The sequence below is a fragment of the Spinacia oleracea genome, chromosome 6 (genome assembly GCF_020520425.1).
Source record: "Spinacia oleracea cultivar Varoflay chromosome 6, BTI_SOV_V1, whole genome shotgun sequence".
Lineage (NCBI taxonomy): Eukaryota > Viridiplantae > Streptophyta > Magnoliopsida > Caryophyllales > Amaranthaceae > Spinacia > Spinacia oleracea.
The window spans coordinates 15886982-15909321 of record NC_079492.1 but is presented as its reverse complement, the minus strand read 5'-3'; the positions used below and the strand labels follow the sequence as shown (position 1 = coordinate 15909321).

The window sequence follows — 22340 nt, the reverse complement described above, 5'->3', positions numbered from 1 at the left end:
CAGACATTAAACTGACAAGAACACATACTAGGCTTGATCTTAGGTATTTAGCCAAAAGGACAAGAAATGTATGATTTTCTTCGACTCCGGTACCTCTTTCTCTTTCCGACCTCATTCTTCAGCCATTCAGTGTGGGATCACCTACTCCGGAAATCTTCTACTGCTGCCTGAAGAGAATTACAGTATGTGGTCAGATAAATAGACATAATCAGAACTCAGAAAGTCAGAAGTAAAACTGCTGCAAGTCTAAAGTGGGCGATCAGATATTTATTTGCCACACTAAGGGATGTTTGCAGCCAAATCTTAGCGAACTTATCTCGGCGAACTCGGCTCCTGCCTTTACCAGGAATTCAAGACTTACTGCATTATATGCCTAAGAAATAGGAGTAATTTGCTATCAAGTTTCAGATAGCCCAAAAGAGAAAGAAAGGAGCTGATAGTATATTAAAGATCCTCCCCATTTACTAAATCAACGCTCAAGATTAAGAATACAACGAATTCACCCTAGTTAATCAGATCATCAGATAGTAGACTTAGGACACCCTGCCAATCCTGGCATTTAACCTCATATATGGTGCCTTTAGTAGCACTTAGGGTGAATTCTTTAGCCTCATATGTTTTTGTGGGACCAATCTATCTTATACTTGATGTAGTAGAAATTTAAGTCACGGACCCTGTAATGGCACATTTCTTATTAAGCATACTGTCATCCCATTCTAGTACAAGTATAAATAAACACACTAGTCATACTCATATATGATTATGTTATCTATGTAATCCAGGAGAGGATACGAAAATTTTGAAACAACATAATTGATGATTTAAAGTGTGACAAAATTGAAATTTGAATGTGAAACAAATAAAATCAATTTCTAAGAAGGGGAAGAGGAAATGATAGATAAGAAGAATAGAGAGGGCAATGCATGATGTTTTTTTTTTAAACTTTTTTTTATACAAACAATGGAATGACACATGGTATCATGATATTTCGTGCTTTAAAATATTCGTATGGATTTGGTGGGGCATGCCAGGCTATACGACAGACTTGAGGATCCCAGTATCCGGAAATATCCTCCTCTAAAAAATGAATTTAGTATCATTATGAGTGAGAGACCCAATCATCAAATATCAAGCTGATAAGAACAAATACTATACTTGATCATAGCCAAAAGATTGAGAAAGCCATAAAGGTGTGAGTTCCATAAGCCAAAAAGACTGAAAAGACCAAAAAAATTGGACCATTTCTCGATTTGTGCGTGTCATCCGTGCGCAGGGGCCATGCTAATCTTCTCTGTATCGTTCCAATTTTATCAGATGTCTCCGAAGAGACAATACTTAGAGGAAGCCAGAACTTAATATAGGGAGAAAATTATTCAAACCTTTCCAATGTGGGACTGAGAAATTTAGCGGCTGCAACCAGAAAAACAAACAGATGTCCAAGACTCCAATAACCTAATACGGAGTAGTCATTAGTAAAACAGAATAACAACAATAACAGATGTCAGGGATACATCTTGCCAAATCTCATTGGAACCACCTAGCTTACTTTTCTATTACATCTTAATCTTATACTCAAATCTAGAATCAGTGATTCAGCGAATGTGCTTCTTGTAAAATAAGGAAAACCTAAAAGCATGAAAATTATCTGAACATTGCCCAGCAAGAAATATATTGATGCAACTCTCCTAGTTACACACTTGTAAGTCAACGCTTATATCCTACGCTCAACTGCTCAAGAATCACAAGACACCACAATTGAGCAAATACACAGCAAAGGTACAGGAAATGATCAAACACTAACATGATGTGGACCCCTAATTGGCATATCACAAGGGTCAATTACTGAATTTATTAAAGACCAAATATTTGAACAACAAGATTTCAAAAGGATGAAGGTTTAAGAAAGTAAATCAAGGATATCCTCTTAGTCCCTCGTTCCCTGCACTTACTAAGATGCTAAAGAGAAGTGTCCGACCAGCTAAATAATTAAAATATATAGTGTTTTAACCCAAAAAAGAAGTGACAAGTGCCCAACTGTCCATAAAGTTGTATCCATGTCAGAGTGCCCAAACTCGGGAAATTGAAAGGGCGTGTTCGGCGGTAGCGTTTGAGGTAGCGGGTAGCGTTTTGACCTATTCAAAACGCTGCTTGTAAAATTTGCAAGTGTTTGGTGAGGTAGCATGTGAGTTAGCGGCTAGCGGGTTGGGTAGCTTTTGTCAAATGTCAAAAATAGTAGCGTTTGAAAATAACGAGTAGCATTTGATAAAATTATAATAAAGTTTTAAACAATATATATATAAAGCTTTTATTGTATTTTACAATCTGAATCGCTACTTGTACCAAACACTCATACTAGTTACCCGCTACTTTGACATCTAATCGTTACCCGCTAATCCGCTACTATTGACCGCTTCCCGCTACTCCAACAACTACCCGCTACTCCACCGCTAAACGCTACCTGCTAGTTTTGCCAAATCCTATATGATAATAAGAATGTCAATTTTAATGAGAGACCTTCAAAACCTCATCTAAGCATTCTCATTCACTCCCTCCACAAACCCATTTATACCTCTAGATTTCAAATTTTAAACACTCTAAAAATCAGTTTTAAAGAAACAAAAAACCGACTTATCTTCTCTCTCAAGTCTCAACCCATAAATGGAAAGCCAACTTCTCTATCATACCTAGGAACCCACAAATTCCATGAGCCCATGACACGCAATCACTTCCAACTACCACCTTGGTCTAATCACTTGAAATAGCACTAACATGCAAACAACAAACACAAGCCCTACATTGCATCTTTGGATCAACATCAGTGCAATGTCTTCGTTAATTTCTATTGATTTACGTTTGTCTATTGAGGTTAACATAAGGTTTTTTTTTACGGGGATGATAACATAAGTTATTTGCTTAATAAGTTATATGTTGGTTTTGTTTCGGGGTTTGGTTGTATTTAGTTTATGGTTTTCTTCCATCTTCAATACAAGCGCATAAGTGGTACTACACTTCTATCAAATCTTTCCTTAGTGGAATGTACGTCTGGGTTAATTCCAATTTGCCACCAACGCCCAAAATCATATTGTTCTCTAAACTAATGTACCACCCTTTTCTTTAATGTTGATTAAATAGTTTGTTGTGCTCTATGTTTGTTGTGCTCTATGTTTGTTTATTTATTTGAGTTAGGGTCGTGCAGAAGGAGTGCTTCAAATCTTAAGTATGAGCAAACAACAAGAGATGGAATCAAGTAAGGAGGAATTTTATGTTTACTTATGTTTTATGAAATATAATTGTTTTTTTTCTTCTATATTTCTTTCTAATCTTCACTCTATTTGAGAATCATACTTCTTAATCTTGATTCAATCTTCCATATTCATTAATACGAACTACTATTATGTTATAAAAACCTTACTACATGACCCACATGGAAAAGGTCGAGCGACAGTTTCGGCGGTAGTTTTCCTTGAATATTTTGCATGGTTAGTTGGTTACTGTGTGCCTCTTGCATGATAGACATATGAAAAGGAAATGTTGCCATTATTGAGAGGATTATCATGAAATGCTTATATTCAACTTGAAAACATAAGGATTTGGCCACCATATCTAATGATTTTGAAGAACGTTCATGATTTGTCTTTGAACTACTATGAAATAACTTTACCTTAAATGTGTATATTTGATCTTTAATCATGTTATGTTTAGTCACACGATGGAATATATATGCGTAGGTATATATATCAAATGAGGTGGTTAAATTATTCATTAGTTGGGTTACTTCGGGGTAATGATTTTGTTTATTCACTTCTTTCTCTATTGTTTGTTCTGATTTTTAACAATATCACAACTTAGATAGTAATTTCTTGCATGACTTGTGATAATTTCGGTACTCAACTTGAAGTATAAAACATTTGTCAATTGCATCTGTAATTGATGATCAAATTATTAAGAGCTAGAGTTGCAGTTAAATGTTCAAGGGTATGAAGATTCGACCTTTGCTACTTTGCGGAGACACGAATGCTCACACCAACTACTAAATAGTACTTTTTATTGTGCGAATATTTAAGATATACTCATGTTGAGTTTAATTAATTAACAAATTTTGTGGAATCTTGTATATGGGCTTTTCTTCAGTTATTTATTTCATGTTAATATGTGTACCATTATTTTGAATTAACACTACTGCACTAGGATATGACTATCAATGATATGACGAGGCTCTCATCTATATTCATCTTTGCAACCTTTTTCTCAATTTGAAAAATTTTGTAGATTCCAACAATGATAAATTAATAGGGGATCCGTACACCTATTATGAGAATTTAATTCTAGACACCATTCTCTGATAAAGGACACATATTTTTTTTTGTTACGTGAAGATTTAGCAAGTTAAAAAAAAATGAACATCAAGACACTAGCGAAAAGTATTCCATAGATAAACATAGTTTTGATAGATGCAAATATTATTATTAATCCTTCCCTTTTCTATAAGATTAGTTAATTAACAATCTTTATTTTATATATCACGTGCTAATGCACGGGCATACACTAGTTAAGACCTAAATGAAAAAATTGAATAACCCAAAAGCCTAAAAATCATAGTTACGTATGAGTAGTAAGTTCCAATAATAGCATGGTCAAACTATCAAGACTAAAAAGTACACAAAGATTTCCTCCATTCTTATTTAGTTGACACAGTTTGACTTTAGAACTATTCAAACACCATCCTTTGACCGGAATTTGTTATTTATGCGCAAGGTAAAATATAGTCATGTGTGATATTGTTAAACTCGTTTTGATACATATTTTCAAAATATCAACTTTTTATAATTTTATCTTTCACATAATGATAGATATTAGTGATAAAAAATGTGCATTGGGAAACGTGACTAAAGAAATGTGTGAACTAAATAAGAGTGGAACAAGTATATGAGTAATGACTCCAATTCTGAAAATACAGTCGCAAATCTTGCTTCGCTTAACATACACACCAATCCTCACAATGAGTACTCCCGAAATAAATACAACTTAAAAAGAAAGGACTAAACAGATCTTATTAAGTAATTGGATTAGTTTAAGATAGACTTGGGATCAAGTACTACATGCTCCATTCAAATATTGAAGGATTAGTGGATTACATCAGAAATCTCGTTTTAGATTGAAGTGCATCTAGCTTAAGTCAACATTTGAAAAGAGGGTGGTTAAATTTCAGAACCATGCCCAAGTACAGTATCTGGTTCAGTGGGCTGAAGCCCCTTCATGTGATGCAACATGGGAGGTAGCTACAGAATTTGAGTCAAAATATCCTCATTTTGTGGTGCCATGAAACTTGGGACAAGTTTCTTTAAGCAGGGAGGAATGTTAAGGGAGTATTAGTCAATAACAGAAAAGTCAACATTTGACTTCTGTTGACTTTTGGCGCCAAATTCATTCTGTTATTTTTGTAACAGAATTCAGTTAGTAGTTGAATTGTGATTCAACTTTTGTGATCAGTTTAGACTTGTAATATAAATATGACAATTGATCATTTGGATAATTATGAATAAAATTCTACAAAATTCTCCTAATCTCTTTCTCTCTCTATTTTTCTAAAGTCTGATTTCTTTTCTCCCTAAATTCTATCTTCTATTCTCGAGTATCAGCAGTGAGGAACACTCCTCCTGCAACACCACGGGAAACAAAACCTAACCAAAACATAAATATGGGATGGAGTTCGAACAACATATGTTCTCCACTTTTCCCAGACCTTACTACAGCCCACTGGACAAAGATACATACAACATACAGACTACTAACCCTCGAACCGTGATTGACCACACAACATAAAAACCATCTGGATTGACAAATCAATTTTCCACCCCATTACTATTAGTCAGCGTTAATGCAACACTGTCTCGCAGATGTAACTTGCGGTGTATAACCACATATTCCATCACAAACACCTTATGTACCACTTCTTAATTTTATGTACTATGGCCATCCGGCAAACCACCATAGCTATCCACCCAACTCAAAAACCACCGAAATACCTTCTCATGCCCAAAATCTAAAGGGAATAAAGATAAATCATACGGGATGGGGGACTCTTAAATTGAGATGTTCCAAAACAAGCGTTTAGCTGAACAATATCAGAAGAACTAATCAGCTACAAAATGAATACCTTTATGATATTTAACAAAATCTACCCTAAGTACTAAGGGGATGTTAGGTACAGGGGGATTCAAGCAATAATATTCCCTATATGCGTAAAACAATACTCTGTATTCCCTTTCCGATGTTTGCCTTAGTAGGTTTTTTAGCTGCCTTAACTTAATTATTTTTGAGGGAGCCTTAATGGAATTTTAGAGGGAGAGAATCAACTAATCAAGACTCTCAAAAGATTGAACATCATTTACATTTTCTATATCAATTAAATTCAACTTCTTCTTCCTTTATTTTCTGCTGTATAAATCCTATCAAGGAAGTTAATTACAACAATGTCTATATGGTCATGTCAGAAAAATTTAATACTAACAGCACCTTCTTGACTTCTTACATAAAATTGTTCTCAAATGCAAGATTAAGTTCCACCGAGACCAACTAGCAAAGTTTCTTTCTTGAAAGAAAGCATGACAACAAAATATGATAATTGAGTATTAGGAGATGATTCTGCTTAGAGCTTACAGTATGAGAATCGATGACCCTATATCATCACATAAAGTGAAATATAAACTACAACCTATTAGATTGTTACATTCGGAGAAACTTCTTAGGATATTTGGTTATTGTCCCACATCAATACAAACAAAAGTGAGAATAGCAACATAGGCATAAATTGATAGGGTGGAATACTGGGAAACATACTTACCTGGACAGGGTCAATGGGTGATCAAGAAGCCTCATGGCCTAGGTAGGTGGCCTCCATTGCACTTAGGAGGGGTGCCTGCTTAACATCTTCCCAAAGAGGAAGAGTGTATGTCATGATTTGTGACAGTGGGGGTCTGCGTCCGCGCTACCTCTAACCAATTCCATATCCAAACTTGAATGTAAGTTACTGAAACTTTATAGCCTGCTTACACTGACACGATAAACAAAATAATTACTGTTAGCTCTCTCTTGCTCCTAATATTCCCAAGTAATCAAATAGGCAATTGTAATGTGATTATACAAAATAGATTTTGAATTGGAATAGAAGCTACTAAGTTGCTACTGCACACCTAATTGGCTTTTTATGTGCCTGACTTTTTAGGGTCCATTAAGTTTCAGTAGTTCTGTAAACAATGATTGTTCATCAGATGTTACATTGTGCTAATTTTAGAGCTCCAGATTCTGGTGCCATTATCTCAACACAACGATTGCACAAACTCTTGCTATTTAGAGGAATCGGCGAATCGCTTTATCCACCATTTACAGCCTAATGGCCCAATGGTATTTCAAAATCCAATCCAGCAGAAGCTCAACTGTACAACAAAGAAGTTCAGATACATACCTCCTATCCCAAAAAAAATAAAAAAAAATTCAGATACATTTCTTGGAAGCAACATCCAACAAATGACATTGTCACTCTGTGGAATCATCCCCCCTTAAGACAGTAGATAGAAAGTGAAGACATCTCATAGTCTATGGGAATATATTGCACTAAAATATGCTCAGTATAAGGGAAGGTCACAAAAGTCCCACATCAGTCCAAAAAGATCAAAGTTAGGACTTTGCTCCATAAATAACAAAACCTGATATTATGGTTATCACGCAGCCACGCAGTGAGCACAAAGCGAACTATTCTTTCGCCTTTTACTAAAGAATACCGTGTGCTCGCTGCATTTAGTGGCATACGTTTATTTTTGGAGGGAGTTCTTTAGAGGAGCTTCCCATAAGCCAAGTGCAAGATTCTTATGAAAGACTGTCACCTCTACATCTGTTTGTTATCAAAAATCGATTTCAAGAAGTTTTATTTGATGAGAATAAGTATATTTCACCTCTACTGGGTCTTAGCAAAATAGCAGAAAGGCATGCTGCTCCTCATTTCGATTTACCGTATTCCCTCACCCAAGCTTGTTTTTCGTTTTGCAACAGACGAGCAAAATTTATTTTACAGGTAATTTATTTTCCTCTTTATTTTATTTTTCCTTAAGTAGGACAATGCCAGATGAAAGATACAAAATTGAAGTGGAAGAGAGGCATTGGCCTAAGGGTTATAGTATAAGTGCACACCCCAAGAAAGGAAATGTCTTCAATAGGTTTCAACAAGTAATAAACCTCAAGAAAGTCTCTCAAACATTTGAAACTGATCTTTTGGTCGTTTAAGTCTGATGGCTTCTAAAGCACAGAGAGGAAAGGCTCCATAGAGGACAAACAAAATCTCTACAAGCACACTTTTTCCCCTATAATGCATTGATGTCGGGTTTTTGTAAGAAAATCAGTTAGTAAGGCTTCAAACAAAACACTTGAAGTTGACATTGATTCAACAATATGGCTTAAGGCCATTACAGCATTACCCTATAAGTAAAATTAGTGATGACAAAGAAGAATCCAGTAACCTTAGATCACAGTATTATTCATGCAGTCACTAGCTCACATTAAGGTTATCCACTTATCCTCCCAGTACTTGGTTCGCACTTGACAAAGATACGCTGATAGCTTGACATCTGATTTTCAGAGAGGGGGAAGGAATGCAGATTGCAGAAGCCAGAGCAGCTCTACAAAGAGCGTTTTCTGGAAAAATGAATTGCCACCAAGTTGGCATCTTGTATGATCAGCAATTGAAATGATTCACTAAACCAGCTACAACTTTTTTGGTTTGACATCCAAGTTTGTGTTAAACTTTTGATTTGTACCATGAGGCAATGCATGAACAAAACTATTTACAACAACAACAACAAAAACAACAAAGTCTTAGTCCAAAAATGATTTGGGGTCGGCTAACATGAATCGTCATTGTCACCAATCAAACCAGAAAGGAGCAGAAAGTAAAAAAAACAAAAAAAAAAGCAGGAAGAGAAAGTGGAATTAATGAAAGTAAGATAAGAGAAAAATGTATATATATATATATATATATAGAAGAAATATTGTAAGAGATAATAAAAAATAAGTTAAGTTTAAAATAAATCAATAAGTAAAATAAGTACATTTCAAAATAGCATGTAAAATTAAAAAAAATTGAAAGAATTTTTTTTTAAAAATTAAATAAATAAAAAAAAAGAGAGAGAATCAGAAACATGTATAAGTCAAATGAAGTCATCAATGTATATTCTCTCCCTCCACTCTGTCCTATCCAACGCCATATTTTCCTCAATCCCAAGAAAGCTCATATCGTGCTCAATCACCTTCCTCCAAGTTTTCTTAGGTTTTTCCCTACCCCTTGCAATTCTATCACTTTGTCACCCTTCTATCCTCCTAACCGGGGTATCACTTGATCTTCATTCTTCTGCTTACATGTCCAAGCCATCTTAAACAAAACTATTTACAATCTTAGAAAAATTTAGAGGAAGTATTCCGGAACACAAACAAGTAATATAACAGAGAACAACATGATGTAACCAACTCCAACTTACAGAAACATCGTACAACATATGCGAGACTCGTAAAACACCAAGTGCTACCCAATCACTCCAAAGTGAAATGCAAAAAGTATGTTAAGTGAGAAGGAACATAGTACCGACCCCCGTTCTGAGAACAGAATTCGTGTGTTCCAAAACACGATCCCCAATTCGGTGAACCTTGCGATCCAGTTCAACAAGCCTAGGCTATGACCCACATCATTGAAGGGCTTTTTCCTTTATTATATTTATTCATTTCGTTATAGGGCGTACTTGCTTCCTCTAGTCCATACTAGCTTGTTAGAACACCGTAATGGACCACTATACCGGGATTGTAATCCTAGCAACAAATTTTATGCATTGGCTCGTTGCCATTAATCAGGAAGACTGCTAAAAAAGGTGGGAATCATATGGTAATGTCTAACTAGGAAGTTCATTACAATTATGTCTAGAATTCTAGATGGTCGTGTCACCTAAATTCAACACAAAAAGCACCTTCTTGACATCATAACATTTTATCAAAATTGTTCCCAAAAGCATGATTAAAATCCATTAATACCAACCTGATAAAGTTTCTTTCTGGAAAGAAAGACTAAAGGATTCAATAATTTGAGAATTAGGAGATGATTCTGCTTAAAGTATGAGAATCGATGACCATATATCACATAAAGTGAATTTAAAACTGCAACCTACTTCCTCCGTTCTTTTATAGTTGACACATTTTGACTTTTGACACTATTCATATAATCTAATTTGACTATCAATTGTGATTTATATTTAAGAGAAATGTAGTATTGTGAGTCTTGTTATAATTGGTTCACTGTATAGATTTATAATATCAGGTTTTTATAGTTTTTACCATTGATATTTAAATGATTGAAATATTGCATTGGCAAACGTGATAAAATAAATGTGTTAACTAAAAGAGATCAAAGGAAGTATTTGATTGTTACATTCAGAGGGTTGTCTTAGGGTTTACACCATATGATATTAAGTTTTTGTCCCACAACATCAAAATAAAGGAAATGAGAAGAGCAACATAGATATAAATTGAAAGCATGGACTTTGTTAAAAGATACTTACCTGGACGAGGTCAATGTGCGATCAACTAGGCTCATGGCCTAGGTAGGTGGCCTCCATTGCACTTTGGAGGGGTGCCTGCCTAACATCTTCCCAAGAGGAAGAGTGTACGTCATAATTTGTAATAGTGGGGGCCTGCGTTCGCGCGGCCCCTGTCCAATTCAGTTGATATTTGTCACAATAAGTATTCTACCTGCAAAAAAATTGATTAAAGTTATCAAGTTGCTCCTGCATGTGCCAAATTTTATAGGCTCCATTAGGTTTTGTATTCTGTGAACATTGACTGTCCATTAATCCATATTTTTAGCAATACTGTAAATCTGTAAGCAATACATATGTTCTGACATATCAAGTTGAGAGACCAGAGGTTAATTGTACTATTTTAAAGCTCCAGATTCTGGTGTCATTTTCTCAACACAATGATTGCACAAACTCTTTCTATTTAGAGGGCCAGAGGAATCTCTTCATCCGCCACTTTCGGCCCTAATGGCCCAAATGTATTTCATGTTCCTATTAAGCAGAAACTCAAGTGTACAACCAAGAAGTTCAGAAACAAATCTTCTATCAAAAAAACTATGTTCAATAACATTTCTAAGAAGCAACATCCAACAAATGGCATTGCACCCTGTAGAATCATTCCCCCTTAAGACAGCGAGTGAAGAAACCTCTTAGTTTAAGGGAATACGGAGTACTACACAAAAAATATGACCTGTAGCTAAAATTTCACAATAAGATTTAAGGGAAAGGGAGAAAACTCTCACATCAGTCAAGAAAGTCTGTATTATCCTCATCACGCAGTCATGCAGTGAGCACAACAGAGCGAACTATTCTTTTGCCTTTTACTAAAGTATAAGTGTGCTCACTGCATTAAGTGGCACACGTTTATTTTTGGAAGGAGTTCCTTAAAGGAGCTTCCCATAAGCCAAGTGCAAGATTCTTATAAAAGACTATCAACTCTACATCTGTTTGTTTATCAAAGATCAATTTCAAGAACAGGGCCGTCTCTAGAAATTCAGAGGCCTTGTTCTTATTTTATTTTATTTTAATGCGGAGGCCCTTTTCTTAATAAAATGATTAGTAACACTAAAAAACAAATGCGGAGGCCCTTTTCTTAATAAAATGATTAGTAACACTAAAAAACAAAAAAAAATGTACATATTGGAGTCGATCTCGCAACCTATGAAATGTTAAGAGAAGGTTGTACCATTGATCCACAAATCAATTAAGTATCTTCTATGTGCACGTACCATTTACTATATACCCAATAATTGGGCTATGTAAATTACCACTAACTTTTTTTGGGCCCACAAAAATTTGGGGCCCTGTGCTGGAGGTCCTATTAGACCTCCATATAGACGGCCCTGTTCAAGAACTGTTATCTGATAAGAATAAGTATAGGTAATGTACTCGGTCTTAGCAAAACGACAGAAAGGCATGCTTCTTTTCATTATTTCGATTTACTTTCTCCCCTCACCTAAAGCTTGTTTTTCGTTTTGCAGCAAAAGAGCAAAATTTATTTTACAGGTAAACTTCGATTTGAGCACCAACTCAATCACAAAAAACTCAGACTAATAAGCTTTTGTAAGTAAACATGTAGTAACTAATACGTAGCAACCTTGCAGCAGCCTCTAAGGCATCATAATACTCAACAAGAGTATAGTCCCTGGTGAAACCATGTCACAAGTAGTGACAAATTTAAGCACTTGATACGAGTTTAAAGAGCAGAAAAATGGAAGTGACGGAGTTATTTAGAAAACAAACTTCAAGCATAGTAAAGGGAAAAGAAACTCACCAAAAGAGGACAGACAAGGAGGGACCAATATCTGATATTCTAAACTATTTTTCAAGTTTTTTGCATCATCTTTGTGCAAAAGCCATGCAATTCTCCCATATCCCTGCCTCATTCTCTTCAATATTCATCACTGATAGTACAACTGGCCAACTGCTGTACTGCACTCACTGGTAATTAAAAGAAAAGGGTTAGATTGTCTGTTCCCACCGGGAAACCGTTGGATAGACCAATAGATACGAGTATACTGGTAACAAATATATACAAGAAAGTATCATTGAAAGCATTGAGAGTAAAGCCACTGCTCCAATAACCTGGAACCAAAAGCTTTGCACATGCAAAAACATCAAACTCAAAAAAATTTGGACCATTTCTTGATTTGTGCGTGTCATCCTTGCGCAGGGGCCATGCTAATCTTCTCTGTATCGTTCCAATTTTATCAGATGTCTCCGAAAAGACAATGCTTATGTGATGCAAGAACATTATAAACAAAAAGGTACTTTTATGTACTTTGAATGTGGGATTTAAATTAAACATGTTACTCCCCCAAAAACTCAACTCTCTAATAACCTAACAGTAAGTAGTTTATCCTCTGAAAAAAAGAACTTCCGGTTACCCAGGCCTACCCTACATCTCATCTTATCCTCCTCCCTTTTCATTTAGTTTTTTTTTATTCAATCTTCCACGTACACCCACCAACCGAGTAAATTTAATGGTGTGCCAATTCTATTCCTGAAGGGAAGTATTGAATGATTCACCATGTAAAGTGATGGACTAGTTCTATCAAATATGACCATTTGTTAGAATTGTCTGTAGAGGATGCCACAACAAATCAAGTTTCAAGAAGATGCATAAATAACAAAGCAACAGCAATAAATTGCTTGGGTTATACATATAACCCATACAATGCACAGCATCATTTTCATCTGATAATTCTTGCACATTAATCATGCTTACTTTCCAGAATTATTCCATGTTTATCAGATGTATATGTTACATAGCTCCAGAGGATAAGGCATGCGTTGATTATAGATTAATCCTTTTCCCCCCCTTGAGTAAGACAATTAGACAACAGCGTCAGAAAAATATACAAAAAAAAAAGAAGCGGAAGCATATATAATGCCACATTGCCACTAGTCACTAGCCTAAACGATAAATCAGTTACCAAAATACTCCCTCTGTATTTATTTAAGAGATACACTTGCCATTTCCGGCCGTATTTATTTAAGAGATACACTTGCCATTTTTAGTAACTTATCAACCCCACCATCTAATTAAATAATATATCTACACCCCACTCCCACTCCCACTCTCTAAAATGACATGGTCCCCACTTGTTTTTCTTATTAAAATATCTATTCAACCCCACTTGTTTTATTACTTTATTTCATTCAATTTTTTTTTCTTAATACCCGTGCCCGACCAAGTGTATCTCTTAAATAAATACGGAGGGAGTAACACTTAAGAAAGCCTGTCCAACAACTGAAACTGATCTTTAGGGTGGTTAAGTCTGATGGCTTCTGAAGCACAGCGAGGAAATGTTCCATGTGGGACAAACAAAAGCACACTTTTCATTCATGTAGTCATTACTGAAGTTATGGAGAGAGTAAATTAAGGTCCCCCTCCGAAAACAAAAACAAAAAAAGGTTATCCTCTCAGTCATTGGTTTGCACTTGACACCTGATAGCTTGATATATGTAGTCATCTGGTTTTTCAGAGAGGTGGTTTCTTTTCCGTTTTCCCTTTAACCAGCCTTAAACATATAACTAAACAACATGGAAGAACAATCAAATTCTAGCCTAGATTATATGCTATAGTTTTAAGTTCTTAAATTCAGGCAGATGTCATATGAAGTGTAGGCAGTTTTCTGATAAAATGTCCGTAAAAATCCAATCTCTTGGGCCTTGCACTTGTCAAGAAAACTCAAATTGCCAAGAGACATCCTCCGAACCTTAAGGAAATGGGATTAGAAGCTTTGAATAGTAAGAATTATCCAACAAACCACAAAATCAAATACCACCAGTTACTGATGTCAGTAGTGGTCATTGGTTAAGTGGAAGTAATGGGTAAAGTACAAATGTACAATTACACTCTTTTCCCATTAGCTTCAGGACCAATCATAAGCAGTAATTAGATGAATACTCAGTAACATGTCCAGTGATTAATCAGCATATAAATACTAAAAAGAGGGCAACTAAGTTTATAGGGTGAAGGTATGCTACGATATTCATATCCTCGGGAGCTTATTTACTAGTAAATTGAACCCAAAAAAATGAACTCCTAAAGTGTAAAAGTAAAACAGTAGATGATGAAAACGGTGAGAGGAAAACAAAGATAACTTCCACTTTGATGTAATGAGGTTCGGCACAATCCCCACTCCGATGCCCTCTATCTCAATGATTCCATTTTGGAGCCATTAAAAACAATTCACATTAGTGCCCTGCAATCAAACATTCGACTTAAGCGATCGTGCTTTGTTGTTCTTGTTTCATATGTTACGTTTCGCTCCAAAAAAATTTAAAAATGAGTCCACATTGATTTTATTGACATTGTTCCCCATTTTCTAGGGTTTTAAGACATTAACATGAATAAAATAAAAGGGATTGATTCGATTTTCGTGGTTTTGGTAATTTTTTCTTTTGGAACCTTGTCGAATTGGGAAAACAAACGGGCATCGGACTGGAATTATGTCAAAACTCAAAGCACCAAAATGAAAGGCGCTTACATTTGAAAATTTGAATAAGTGATTTTCAAATCTTCGCTAAATTTTGACATACAGAAACGACTTAAAGCGTGTTCGGCGTTAGTGTTTGAGGTAACGGGTATCATTTTGACCTAGTCAATAAGCTACTTGTAAAATTTATAAGCGTTTGGCAAAGTTGCGGTTTAGGTGGCGGTTAGGGGTAGAGGTAGCAGTTGGGTAGCTTTTGTCAACCGTTAAATCAGTAGCGAGTAGCGTTTGACAAATTTATAGTAAAGTAACAATATTCTAGCTTTTTATTTTATTTTACCGTATCAACCGCTACATTTTGACAACTAATCGTTTACCCGCTACTATTCACCGATACTCTCTGCTCTAACTGCTAACTGTTACTCAATCGATAACCGCTACCCACTACCGCTACCGCTAACTTTGTCGAACCAGGCCTTATTTATGTAAGGATGTAACAATCTCAACTCAAATTAACTACTACGGAGTACTAAAATAATAGCATCGCAATAAATTAAGCAAAATTCATAACCATTCTGGCATTTTCCCTTAAAATTCCACCATTTTACAATCTTTTTTCTTAGATAAAACTATACGAAGTAGTTTATGAAAATTGCAACCCACAATTTCACAACCTGGCAAAACTAAGCACATAAACCGACAAGCAAATTAAAAAAAAACAGGAGAGAGAAAGTGGTGGATTACCTAAGTCCTCAAGAACAATTGATGCGTGAATCGCGTGACGGATAGTTGGAAAATGAGCAAAAAAATACCCCAATTTTTTATTCAACGAACAAAATTAGATAATTTGAGACTGTATTTATCTCTTTCCTCTTGAAATTGAAGTAGTGAAAGAACTTTGTGCAAGATTTTGTAATTTACGGGTAACATATTTGAGGATGATCATTAGAACACGCAGGGCGACATAGGTTAGAAGGGAGTATTGGGGATTTGCTCACCTCTCATTACCCATCACTATGCTTTAATTATATAGATTTTTTGCTTAGGTTCATTTCCTCTGAAAAATTAATCCATTTTAAATTTCCTATTACCACCAATAACATATCATTTGCGCAAAGACAAATTTGTAACTGTTACAGTTTACAACTATATTCATGTTATCCAATTAAGGGAAAGACTTAATAAAGTCTAACTATTGAACTATACTGATAAAAAAAAAATTATAGGAGAACTAAAACTAATTGTAAGTTCCCTAACAACAAAAAATATACAAATAAAACCCACCTAAAAGTCTCAAAATATCGATAACGATTTACCCACCTTTAATCACATGGAAATCATACATTATAAGATTCTCCTTCTCTGCAAGATGAATTGCTATTAATTGAGCAATAAAAATAAACAAATATACTTCCAATATGCTTAAGAAAAATCAAGAAGAACGTGCTTAGAGAGAGAAGGGGGTGGTATTATAGCTTGAATTGCATGCCTAAAAATAAACAATCGAAATTTTGATTTAAACACCGTACATTCTCCTACCGTTTAAAAACAGATCAGTCAAAAGTGTATTAGTGTGAGGTTATTTCCGCAATGTGCTTATTTTACTTTTAATTTTTTTTAACTTAAAATGTTATTTATTTTTAAAATCCCTCATCATATTTTTTTTATGTAATATATTTATATATACTAGTCGCCGGAAGCGCGCGTTGCGCGCGGTGTAGCTGGGAATTTCAAATTTGGCACCAATGTGTTCTTGTGCTTATGAGCATATGGAATAATAGTATATATAGTTTTGTTGTGCTTTTATTCTACAATAGCGAAATTATGAGTCTATGGAACTATTACTACATGTCTATCAGTGTGCCCAAAATATTAACCAAAGTGTAAGCCTAGTAAGTATTTTTTTTTTTTTGCAAGTTACCCTTGTGTGATAAAAGTGTTCCCATTATAACAGCTTGTGCAAGGTTGAGTCATAACTGGAGAAATTCACACAATCTTCTTACGTAGTACTGCGTAGTTCACAAAAATACCACAACAAAGCAGTCATAACCACCTATAACAAATCTCCAAATGAAAGGCTAAAATGATTGAAAAACTTAAGCCATTGTATACCAAAAATGAGACAATGTTAGCATTATACTAAAAGAAATATATTCACCCGGTCCAACGTCTTATACTTAAAGCATTAAAGCGCCACACATAACCACAACCAACACTTAAGTTGAGGTTTATAAACAAACATGCTAATTTGATAATTATAAACAATTACTTAAAACTCAAGAATATATCATAGGAAAAGACATTTACTCATGTGTTTAGTGGTTCACTTTTCTATACAAAGAAAGGGTATAAGTTCACACAATAATAAAATTTTCAGGTGAATATTTAAAACAAATAGCTCTGAAAGAATATATATTAGAGCACAAATTGATGAAATTCACATAAATTAAAATATCAATTTTCTCTAAAAAAAAAAACCCAGAATCTCCAAGAACATAAGATGTCCTCTTCCCTTACAAAAATTAGCCTCGAAAACGCGACAAATCATGAGATTATGTTTAAATTATAGGTCAAAATTAGTCTCAAGAAACACCAATTATACGCCGTTAATTTCAAAAACTACCCAATAATTATTCACCAAAAAACCAAAATTTAATAATTACAACTGCAATTCAAAGCTTGTACTCAAACTCTTGATTACATTCGAAACCCGAAATTAGGTCTTGCAATCTTAATCTAATCTTTAACTTGCAAAGACATAAAGAAAAAACAAGAGGAGTATTATACTGTGTTAATTAATTCGAATGATGTTCGATATTGTTGTTGGTTTTGATCCGTTTGTAAAAGTTGATATAAGTAAATGCTTGTTTGAGTTTACTGATGAAAATGGCATGGAACAAGAAAGAAGAAGATGAATATTGGCAATTTGGCATTTTAATGGGTAATGAAAGAGAACATGTGGGCAAGAGGAGGAAAAAGGAGAAAGAAAGACACAAAAAACTGAAATTAAAAAAAAAAAAAAAAAAAAAAAAAAAAAAAAAAAGGAGGAAAAAAAAGGTTACTGTTCATAAGCACAGTAATGTGCCTTCCCACTTTTTAAAGGGTAGAGATTTATATGAAGCATATATATATTTTCCTCTTACCTTACTTTCATTAATCTCACTTTCTTCCTCCTCATTGTTTATTCTTTTAACTTTCCGCTCCTTACTGGTTTGATTTGATCACAATGGCGATCTCCTATGACAATTCATGTTAGTCGACCCCAAATAATTTTGAGACTAAGGCTTTGTTGTTGTTGTTGTTGTTGCTACATGAGAAGGGGAGAACATTTAGGGATTGAATTAAATTAACATTGAAAATAATCAAGGTTGGAGAGTTAATGGGAAGGTGAAGAATAGGAAAGATGAAGTAGGGGACGGTTGTTTAGGCATAATCAAGTTGAGTATCGATCTTAATTTTTGGTAGTACAATTCTAGTAAATTAAAGAGACGAGAGGATTAGTAGTATACTATGTGATAACTAATGCCAATAAAATGGAATAATGAATGACCATTATTTTTTCATAACAAAAAGTAAATAGAAAGATTAATAAGGTTGTGACACGTGTCCTTAAAATGGTGTTGCTTACGTGCCATTGAAATTATGTTGGTTGTGTTTTTTAAATATTAGGTATTGTTGCTCGAGGAAAATCAAAAGACGGGAGTACGGGGTTTCCTGGACTTTGTAGTATACCCCCTCCGTATTTTTTGACCTGTAAGTATAAACAAAGCATAGTTGAATTTGATATAATAATGATGTAAGCGGGTTGTTGAAAATAAAGAAATATAAAAGAAATAAAAGGGGTGTAAAAGTTACTAAAATAGAATTACTTATGATGTAAGTGGGTTCATAGGAAAATAAAAATTAATAAATAATTGGAGGCTCCTAAAAAACTATGTCCGGAAGTAGTAATTAGAGCTAATACAGAGGGAGTAAAATATTAGTGAGAATGAGCTGCCGAGTCAAATATAAATTACAAATGGGGGAAGAAGATTCGAACTAGTAACATACTACGTACCTTTGTTTTTTAAACTAGTTGTTGGACCGCGTGTTAACGCGCGTTGTCCCCCAAGATATTGAAATCAATAACTAAAACAAAATTAGCAAATAAGCAGAGCGATGAGGGGGAAAAGCCCCGTGAAAATGAGCTTAGCCAAAAAAATATCAATTAGACAAGAATTACATGATTCATCAATAGCTATGTAAAATATGTTATGGCTGAATCCATCTACGTAAATGGACAAGAATGTTTTTTGATGAAAAAAGAGGGTAGACAAAGCAGGAAGGGACAATTTGTCCAAGGAGAAGTGACGAAAAGAAAGAGGACAAAGGGAGCTGAGGCATTCAGAAGAAAAAAATAATATGAAGGAAATAAAAATAAAAAATAAAAAATAAAATAAAAAAAAGCAAAGTAAAAGAAGTAGGAAAAATGCAAGTAAGGAGACTTGAACCTTAGATGCTTGCAACATCAATATAGAATCTTTCAAGGGAAGGTTTGTAAATTTCATTACTTATCAATAGTGAATTTCATGCTTTGGTCACCCATATGACTAAAGCATAGTACTCCAATTTCATGTATTTTAAAGGTTTGGGATAAGAGTTATTCACTTCTTCCCGGAATACTCGCATCTATTTGTCCGACATATAGTTTAAGACAAATTAGTTGACTTATTATTTAATTAGATGGTAGTTGATAATAGATTTTTTTTTTAATATAGTTAGTGGGAAATGTGTAAACTTTTTGAGGATGGTGGAGAGTGGGGTGATTTTTTTTAATGTTTTTTAGATAACAAGAATACAAGTGGGACCTTAGGTAAATGAGAGAAACAATATAAAATTATAAAAAATATGTCATTTATAGAAACGGGGCAAGTATTATGGACGATTTTATAAGGAAAACAGGACGAGTATTCCGGGACGAAGGGAGTACTCCATACATTTGTAGGGTTGTCACGTGAAAAGGATAATTTTATATTGATTTGAGCGGTATTATATAAGGTACTGCTAACATTGTTTGATGTAATTGTTATTTGCACATGATTAGGGAAATTTGAATTCAATTTATGTGTATAGTAGAGTAATTTAGTTGTTAAGTTTGCATTTTGAGCATATCCTATTTCTTTGTCTTTCTTTCTTTACTTATTTTTCTAAGGAGGGCTCGTCTCTCCTGTATTTTCATACCAAACAAAATAAAGTGACGGAAATAGGATTTCGCTAATCCATAAGAGATAAATATCCCTAGTTCGAAGGATCAAGAATTCAAGATTATCCCGGATACCCTCATTTTCCTTCCCTCGTCATCACAAGTTATTCACAACCATCATACTTGGAGCTCCTTAGAAGAAGAAAGCTCCAACCCAGTCCAAGGGACAAATGCTAAGACGGACCCAAAGTAGCAAGTCATGGCCCAAAGGAGAAGGAACGCAGCCCGGGGCACACTCTATGCACGATCGTATTATTAGGAACCAAGTGAGTTTAGAGCATATGGATGCACCGTTGTTCTTCTTAACTTACGCGACCTATTCAAGATAGTGCTTGACTCCAATTAAGATGCAGAGCAACGAGAAGATGTACGGCCTTTGCATGGCCGTGTCATTGTTCATGAGCATCGTGCTTTACTTGACGATTGTTCTCTTTATTGGTATACTATAAGAAAAATTTACATTAATGACAAATTAATTGTTTTACAGAATATAGATTAACATCAAAATCAAACAAGAAATCAATAACTTGCACTATATTGTATCACTTTGTAATATGACTTACAACAAAATAATACAACTTAGAGCTATGCTCTACAATACCACTTTGTAACACCCTAATAATTCCTTGCTTTTTAAAACTGTATTTCTTTAATAAATAAAATGAATGATGAAGGAATTACCACTACCATGAAAAGGGTTAAGGCTTTTATCAGAATTTTACAACGAAACTTAACTACTACAAATTAACATGCTTTGCAAAGTCTTAAAGTCCAAACAACTTGGAACCATTAAAGACCCATCAAAACATTGATTCAAAATCCTCAAAACCTCAAATACCTAAAACTACTTAAAAGAAATACTTATTAAACGTGTTCGAAACATAATGAACTACTCACAATCAACCCGAATGATATGAATAACTAGAATGCTTCTTCATTTAGGACACCTGTGAACTGCTCACCATAATTACAAGTGTAAGGTATGGATGTAACTCCCTATACAACTCTTTAAAATGTTTATTAATGATCTCCTCCACTTGACTACGATCTGAAGTCAATTCCTCATTGGGACTTGAAGATCCCATGCCTGGAGAACGATACGAACTTGAAGATCTAGATTGAAGCAAGGTATGAGAACCTGGAAGCACAAGAGGAGAATTCGGGGAATCAATGTTATTATTTTGTAAGAAATATTGTTACGTGATACTAATAATTGAATATTTTTTATCATTCACAGTCAAATCTAAAGTTAAATAACCTATTACAACTCGAAACTCGAAAAATCCAATCTAAGCCAAAAAAACCTGAACCGATATGAATCGATCCGATATTAACCCAAAGTCCTGAACAAAATCAGACCCGATCCGACTATCAAAAAAAACAAATAAACCTGAAAACCCGATTTGTAATCCCCCGTAATCTTATACATTTCATTTATATATTTTGGCGTATATTTAATATATTTAAATAAGAATTTATGAATTTTGGAAATAAATATATAATTAACGTACATTTACTTATTACATTTTAATATTTTCAACGATTTACGAAATCGAAAATGATTTTTGAATTTTAAGTTGTAAAGAATTTGAATTACGAAAGTTGATTGAATTTAGGAAACGATCATATTCAGTTTTGGATTCGAATCATAAAAGCTAAATCCTAATTCTAGCCTACTTGGGAAAACCCAACATCAAAGCCCAAACCTCAAACCCTCACCCAAACAATTTCACGTAAAACAAATCAAGCCCTTCTCTCTCCCCTCCATACTCAGGTGAAACCAAAGAAAGAAGAAACCCTCCATCCTTCCTCCAATCTCACGCACCAACATTCAGCCGTCCTCTCTCCCTCCACGCCGTCGCCGAGCCGCCGCCGTCCAGCACGCCTCAGCCGCCGCCCAGTACGGTAACACCCTCCTCTTCATCCTTCTTTTTCGTCTTCTCTTTTTCCTTCCCTCTGTTTTTTCGAGCTACCTTAACCCCTTCGTGTGTCGCAGCAGCCCGAGTCGCACAGCCGCCGCCAAGTCGCGCCGCCGTGCCCAGCCCC

The 22340-nt window shown here is 34.8% G+C and overlaps 1 long non-coding RNA gene and 7 other non-coding genes across 18 annotated transcripts in view; 4 read left to right on the top strand and 4 right to left on the bottom strand.

The window, feature by feature from the left end:
• Nucleotides 1–16011, bottom strand: part of LOC130459133 (uncharacterized) — a 28021-nt gene extending 12010 nt beyond the window's left edge. For 2 of the 11 annotated variants that reach the window (XR_008924782.1, XR_008924779.1), the window contains exons 1-4: nt 15797–16011; nt 12385–12551; nt 10596–10785; nt 94–7054 (exon numbers count right to left, since the gene is read on the bottom strand). This is a non-coding gene — a long non-coding RNA (uncharacterized lncRNA). Of the gene's footprint in view, nt 1–28; nt 7055–7193; nt 7437–10595; nt 10786–12384; nt 12552–15796 lie in introns of all 11 variants that reach the window. The other 9 variants (XR_008924785.1, XR_008924780.1, XR_008924786.1 and 6 more) reach the window with 9 other exon arrangements.
• LOC130464704 (U2 spliceosomal RNA) lies at nt 998–1186 on the bottom strand. Its single transcript, XR_008925059.1, has one exon. It is a non-coding gene; the product is annotated as a U2 spliceosomal RNA (small nuclear RNA).
• Nucleotides 1228–1330, bottom strand: LOC130464444 (U6 spliceosomal RNA). The gene has a single exon (XR_008924858.1). It is a non-coding gene; the product is annotated as a U6 spliceosomal RNA (small nuclear RNA).
• On the top strand, nt 6837–6997 carry LOC130464582 (U1 spliceosomal RNA). Its single transcript, XR_008924972.1, has one exon. It is a non-coding gene; the product is annotated as a U1 spliceosomal RNA (small nuclear RNA).
• Nucleotides 7728–7842, top strand: LOC130464770 (U5 spliceosomal RNA). Its single transcript, XR_008925120.1, has one exon. It is a non-coding gene; the product is annotated as a U5 spliceosomal RNA (small nuclear RNA).
• LOC130464549 (U1 spliceosomal RNA) lies at nt 10588–10747 on the top strand. Its single transcript, XR_008924947.1, has one exon. It is a non-coding gene; the product is annotated as a U1 spliceosomal RNA (small nuclear RNA).
• Nucleotides 11389–11506, top strand: LOC130464773 (U5 spliceosomal RNA). The gene has a single exon (XR_008925123.1). It is a non-coding gene; the product is annotated as a U5 spliceosomal RNA (small nuclear RNA).
• LOC130464441 (U6 spliceosomal RNA) lies at nt 12738–12840 on the bottom strand. The gene has a single exon (XR_008924855.1). It is a non-coding gene; the product is annotated as a U6 spliceosomal RNA (small nuclear RNA).
• Nucleotides 16012–22340: the final 6329 nt, after the last annotated feature.